General features: G+C 41.9%; 1 pseudogene; it reads right to left on the bottom strand.

Moving 5' to 3' along the window:
* Positions 1 to 6,747: 6,747 nt before the first annotated feature.
* On the bottom strand, positions 6,748 to 7,038 carry LOC110285260 (annotated as a pseudogene).
* Positions 7,039 to 7,253: the final 215 nt, after the last annotated feature.

Raw genomic sequence — 7,253 nt, 5'->3', positions numbered from 1 at the left:
CTTAATCTACCATTTTGTTATTTGTGTTTTGTTTGTCTTGTCTGTATTTTATTTTTTCTTCTTTAATTTTTTGCTTTGTTGTAGGTTCGTTTTGCATTTTATTAACCTATTTTACTTCTACTATTATCTATTACTATCTTGTCCTTTGCTTTTAGCAGACAGTCTAGGGTATACAATATTTAATTTATTATAGTCTACCTCCAAATTATATTTATATCCTTCATGTATACATATAGTAAGAGCTTCCAGTAGTTGTGATAAATTGTTTTGTTTTATTTTTGTTTCACTTTCCAAAACCTTTTTTGCCTTCATGTTGACAGTGCCTGTCTTTAGTTGCTTTATGCTTTCTGATTTTCAGAGTGACTGGTGTATTAGAATTCCATCCCTGTGCCTGAGGAGAAAGGACTTCTATCAGTAGTCTCTTGGCCCCATAGGGGATGCTATGGTGAGAGCAGGTGGAAAAAGAAAAATCAAAAACAAAAAAACCCTGCTCACACAGAAACCCCAACATCAACAAAAAGAAAAGGGGGTCTCTTTCAAGAGAATAACCGCAGCGACCAAATCCTCTCGCAGTAGACCCTGTCTCCAGAGAGTTCTACCAGCTCACACAATTGCACCACAGGCAACTAGCCATGCCTTCAACACACATCTTCAGGGGACATTCAAGACACAAGTGATGACACCAAAACCAACATCCAGTTCTACTCTTTGTCACCCTCTAGAGTTGTTGTTATTGTTGTTTACTTTTTCTTCTTGTGTGTGAAGTGTTTGTATATGTGTAAGCTCACATGTGTGAAGGTGGACGTGCATGTGTGTATGTGTGTTATGTGACAGTTAGAGTTCAACCTCAGGTGCTATCTCTCCGGCAACAGCCATCTTCCCTATCACTGGGCTGGAGCTTACCCAGTCAGCATGCTGGGCAGTCAGAGAGCCATGAGGAACCACCTGCCTGTGCCACCCCAACCCTAGGCTTACAGCATGCACAACCATGCTTGGCTTTTCGATACGTGGGTTCTGGGTGTGATGCTTGCAAGGGGAGCGTCTCAGTGCCCGAGCCATCTCCCCAGCCACAGACTGGCCCTTGACTTTGGAAGTCTGATCCAGATATACCTTTACACACTTTTCTTTATATTTATTAGTTGTGTTTGTCATCAATTTGTGAATTGTGCTTTTTGGTTTACATGAGATTAAGAAATTTTTGTCTAAAGTGTCTTGAAATATTTGTCTGCCCTCTCTTTTCCCCTCATTTATAATCTAATTATATACACATCCGTCTTCTGGATGCTTTTCTGAGGTCACTGGTGTTCAGCTCTTTTTTCTGAGAACCCCCCCCCCCCGTATTTTTCCTTGTACTTCAAAATCTTTCCTGTGGTTTTTCAGTTCACTTTCCTTTTATGATGTCTAGTCTGCTGCTAATGTCATTTGGTGCATTTTTTATCCAAGCATTTTTATCTTATCTCTAGTTGTTTAATTTAACTGGGATCTCCCCCCCACCCCCATATATTTTCATTTCTCCCCAAAAATTCTATGTGTCTCCTTTTTATCCTAGTTTGGGTAATTTTATTTGCAATGGGTGCTTTACAGTTCTGACCTGCTGGGTTCATCTTCATTTGTGAATGTTCCTAGGTATATATGACATCACATTCGGACATCTCTGTATAGTTATTAATTTTTTATTTGAAGCTGAATTTTTGTGAAATCTCTATTGTATTCCTTTAAAAATATCCACTTAGGGGGTCACAGCCTTTGCCTCAAACAAGCCAGGTTCAGCCGTCCATCCTCAACAAGCCAATTAAAGGAGCCAAATTCATAGAGAGAAGTGGGGGGGGGGGAGAGATTTACTCAGTAAATCTCGATGTGGTTATGCTGGGGAAAGGGAGAGAGAGAGAGCCAGTGACTCTTGCAGTCTGTCTTCTTGGGTGACGTGGGGCTATGGTTTAAATAAAACACAGTAGGTATTTATAAGGAAACAGACCAGCAAGGCACAGAGCTCTGACAACTTCCTACAAGCCAGTCCGCGGTGAAGCCCAGAAAATCCAGGTCCCTTCAGCCTCAAATTCAAATTATATCTAAATCCTTGCATTTAGCTCAAACAACAAGGACAGAACCAATTGCTCTTAATAGTCCAGAAGAGTCATATGCATTTATTAAAAAGGCATGCCAATCATAATTTTTAGTGCACAGGAGAGAGAGAGAGACAGAGACAGAGACAGAGACAGAGACAGAGACAGAGACAGAGAGGTGGTGGTGGTGGTGGTGGTGGTACACGCCTTCAATCTCAGCACTCAGGATACATAGATAGACAGGCAGATCTCTAAGTTCGAGGCCAGCCTGGTCTACAGATTCCAGTACAGCCAGGGCTACACAGAGAAATTCTACCTTGACAACAAACCAAGTAAAATAAAATAAAATAAATATATTTTAAATTAAGTAGCCAGACTTACTTCCTACCCAAAATTCCCTACTCCGGTATTTTGAGCTCCAGGAACAGAGACAGTGCGCCTTGCTCCACTGCTGTCTAAGGACCTACCTCCCTAAACTCTCCCTACAGCGTACCAAGGTAGTAAAGCCATTGTTTTTCATAGATACCTAAATTACAGCAGAGTTCTCCTTAAATCTGGAGTTCTCTTGACTTATTTGAGCAATCTGGCATATGACAGGAAAGGTTTGGGTCTCTACTGAGTCATTTGAGACACAGACACAAGGGTGGGGAGACACAAGGGTTTATGTAACTATGGAATGTGGCCAAGTTGGGAAGCCCTTTCCGCTGTGAACTCATCAACAGACTCACCCATTGATGGAGTTAGTATCTTTGTAATTCAGTTACCTCTCAGTAAGAACATCAGACCAGAGCCAAGACTTCAACACAGGCTCTTAGGAAGGACACTTCATATCCAAGCCATAACAGAAAGATCTGGAAGGGGCTTCTTCCTCGGTAACAGTAATTTCCAGCTTTTGTCCCTAGACATTCTTCAGCTTGGAGCCACAGCTGCCACCTAGTGGTCATGGTGGAAACCACAGGCGACCAGAGAAACCGAAACCAACGCAGTGTACTGCAAGCTTGGAGTAGCAAGGTCACATTTTAGTCATACTCTGTTGCATGTAGCCGTACACATCTTCCCAGTACATCCATGTCAAGGTGGTATCATGTAGCCTCATAATGAACACAGCATCCTGATGACCAATGCTAGTGTAAACAGTCAAGTAACACCTCCCTTTTTGTTTGGCTTTTTTCGCTGGCTAATAGAGAACATTTCTTTTCGGGTAAGTTAAGTCAGCATACTATCGCTTCTCTGCAGAGAGTTGGGCTGTGATGGCTGCTTTCCACATCAGACAGATTTATTTGTCTGGTACAAATGGCTCCGTGGTTAAGAGCATTTAGTGCTCTTGTAAAGGAACTGAGTTCAGTTTCCAGAACTCATGTCAGTCAACTCACAACTGCCTGTAATTCCAACCTCAGGGAACCTGACACCCTCTTCTGATCTCTACTGGTACCTATAGTCATGCGCACACACACCCCAGACATGCACATAAATACATCCACAAAATGAAAATATAAATAAATATTATTAAAAGATTTTTAAAGAGACAATACATCTAGAAAAAATGTAAAACTAGAAATCCATAGTTGCTGTTGTTGTTTGTCTTTCTTTCTTTCTTTCTTTCTTTTTTTTTTTTTTTTTAGAGAAAACTCTAGTTGGCAGTCTACTGTGTTGGTTTTTCAGGGGGGAAAAAAATCTAGAGGCCCTAAAATGCAGAAATGGAAGTGAGGATAAAATGGAAAAAGGACTCAGGAAAGCGAGGCAAGGAAGTCATGGGAGAACCCAAGGGACCCAGAGATTGAGTGCTTTCTGAAGAGCAATGTAGTGGGAATTGGTGGCCGGGAAGGGTATGGCAGGCATCTGGGCACTGGCGACAGAGGAGGGTGTGGTGGAAGCTGGCGACAGAGAGAGGTGTGGTGGGCATCCAAGCATTGTTTTCCAGTTTGCACACATTGCACACATGGCTGGCCCTCTCTGCACTTGCTTTTCATGTGGGAAAAATAAAGATGTGCACCTTTTCAGATTCAGTGAACTTAAAAAAATACCTGGAGCAGAGTTGATTTAACCCTCATAGGAACGGTTCATAAAGATAAGACTCAAATATCTAGCATCCACTGTCATCTAAGACTTCCATTTCTTCAAGGGCACCTGCCCTTTAAGACTTGAATAAAAAGAAGGAAATCCATTTCATCTGTCAAGAGGAGTTGGAGTTCTCTTCCATCCCTTGCCTTTGGCCATGACCCTTCATGGAGGCTGCTTGCTCCCATCTCTCCTCCCATGATCCCTTGCTCTAGTCAGCTTGCACTTGGAGCCTGTGTGCATGTTGATTTCTGCACAGCACGATTATCTTAATACAACTATATCCACACTGTGGAATTTTACCGAGAGCTTGTCATAGCACGGCAAACATTGGAAACTTTCTCTGCTTGTGTCTGCTGATAAAATGTCTCCAGCCATTGCACATACTGGGTACTTTGTTGAGCTCTTTTCTCTAAGTCCCTAACACCCTCAATTATTCAAACCTTTCCCACAAAGATTTCTACTTTTTATTTTAACTAGGCCTATTTTAAATATAGATAGATAGATAGATAGATAGATAGATAGATAGATAGATAGATATAGATATAGATATTTGAGTTCTCTGTTAAGCTGAGAACCCTCCTAAAAAGCAAAGGATTTTGAAGCTTTCTACTTTTTAGAATAATCAGATTCTTAAGTATGACTGCCTTGGAGTGGGGAGTGAGTTTTATAGGTATACAATGTGAATGAAAATGACCCCCATAAGCTCATAGATTTGAGTGCTTAGTTCCCAATTAGTGGAACTGTTTGGGAAGGATTAAGAGGTGTGGCCTTGTTGAAAGAGGTGTGTCATTGGGGTGGACTTTGAGTTTTCAAAATCCCATGCCAGAACCAGTCTCTCTCTCTCTCTCTCTCTCTCTCTCTCTCTCTCTCTCTCTCTCTCTCCCTCCCTCCCTCTCTCCCTCTTCCCTCCCTCCCTCTTTCCCTCCCTCCCCCTCTCTATCTCCCTTTGCCTCCAACTTGTGGGTAAGACATAAACTTTCAGCTACTACTCCAGCACCTTGCCTTCCTCCCTGCTGCTATGCTCCTTGCCATGGTGGTCATGGACTCACCCTCTGAAACTGTAAGCAAGCCTCTAATTAAATTATTTCTTTTATAAATTACCTTGGTCATGGCGTTTCTTTAAAGCAATAGAAAATTAAGATACAATGGTACTGTGATATGCCATTCAACCACATCATACCCTTCTGCGAACATGAAAACAAATGATGTTTGATTGAAGAGTTAAATTTCCATCTTGTTGGGCACCTAGGAGATGACCAGGGAAAAGACACAGCTTTTATCGAAAGCAAGAGCGTAAGAATGGGGCTAGTGAGATGGGTCATCTGGTAAGAGCATGTGTTGTTCTTACAGAGGACCTAAGTTCAGTTTCCAGCACCCATGCGTAGCTCAACAACCATCTATACTCCAGCTCCAGAGGTCCTGACACACTCTCTTGACCTCTGAATGCACCATGTACCCAAGTGGTACATAGACATACATGCAGGCAAAATACCCATAGACATAAAGTAAAGTTAGTAAGTCTACATAGCAAAGAAAGCAAGAAGCAGGGAGACAGCAGTGTTCACTTCAGAAAAGACTGAGAAAACTGGGCATGGTCACGTACATCTGTAACCCAGCACCTGGGAGGTGGAAACAGAAGGTCAGGAACTCAAGGTCCCTCTCGGCTACATTGTTCAAAGCCAGCCTGGGCTATGGGAGATCCTGTACCAGAACAGGCCAGCAGCAATCATAACAGCAACTAAAAGGAAAAGAAAAGATACAGCGAAGACCTCAGTTCACTCTACCTCGTGACTTTGTTTTCTAACAGGGTCTGGTATAGCCCAGGCTGGCCTTCAACTGGTCTTCCTGCACCTATCTCCCAAGTGTTGAGATTTCAGAAATTTATATAGAGATTATGTAGAAATATTGCAATATCCAAGCCGGTTTGCCTGTCTGCTAAGGCCTTATCTTCTTCATATTGGGGCCTTGGACTGGCACTAATGTGAAAGCTGAAACTGTACTGTACAGTAGGTTTTACGAATGATGAAACAAGTAGATGAGAGTGCAGGGCTGAGGCTCATACCTCTACAAAGGCTGCATTGCAATGTGGGTGCCCCTTTTAAATGGGCACACTTAGTAAGAACCAATGTATCCTCTTTACCATCACCAATAAGGATGTGTTTGCTTGCTCACACAGGGATAGGATTGCTTGATAGTTTGTTTTTTAATGAGAGCCTACTGCACTTCCTATTCTTAAGTGCTGTGAGATATGTCTCCTAGGAATGTCAGAAGCTACATCCAGAGAGTCTCCCCAACAGGACTGCCCAAACATGAACTGAACAAAGATGACATGCTAACATGGATGGGGGTGAGGAAGGACATTCACATCAACTGTGCTGGCCCCTGTTCGTGCTTCTACCGTGGTAGCTCCTCCTACTGATCAGTGGACATTGTTTCTGTGTTTGGGATTATGTACCATTCTCTAGCCTTTTAAATTTGTTTGTTTGTTTGTTTTTAGTTTTTCACTGAATAAGTCATTTCAAAGTTTAATATTGCCAAAAATTTTTAATCTTTCAAAAATGAGTTTTAGGGTTGTTTTTGTTCTTTGAAACCAGAACATTTATTTTATGACTGCTTGAAATCCTTAAGATGAACTGGATGCTGCAGCAGCTGCCCTCTTGGGTTTAGGTGTTGTTCCCTCACAGAATCCATGTCTGAATCTGTGGTTGACAATCTTTAGGTGCCTCATCCGACCAGTCCCGGTAGTGTTTCGTCTCTTAGCCTTGGCACTCCAGTTATACTTCTTGCGCTTCGCAGGGTAGCCACATTTGCCACAAGTCGACTTCTGAAGGTGGTAGGCCTTGGAGCCACAGCAGTGGCACAGCGTGTGCATATTGTTGTGACGCTTACCAAAGGATGACATTCCCTTCGCCATCTTGCTTCTACCAGCGAGGCCAAAGAGACCGGAAGAGCAAGTTTTAGTTTTTTTATCAGTAACTTGACTTTTTTCTTTTATATGTTTTTAAAAATTCCAATGTGCAGTCTTTGTAGCTGGTACTGTGTAACACACAATAATATATACAATATATACATATATTATATATATTCATATATATGAAAACCCAAATATATGTGTGTATATATACATTT

This window comes from Mus caroli, chromosome 19 (genome assembly GCF_900094665.2).
Source record: "Mus caroli chromosome 19, CAROLI_EIJ_v1.1, whole genome shotgun sequence".
In the NCBI taxonomy this organism is placed as follows: domain Eukaryota; kingdom Metazoa; phylum Chordata; class Mammalia; order Rodentia; family Muridae; genus Mus; species Mus caroli.
This window is presented reverse-complemented; position numbering and strand designations above follow the sequence as displayed.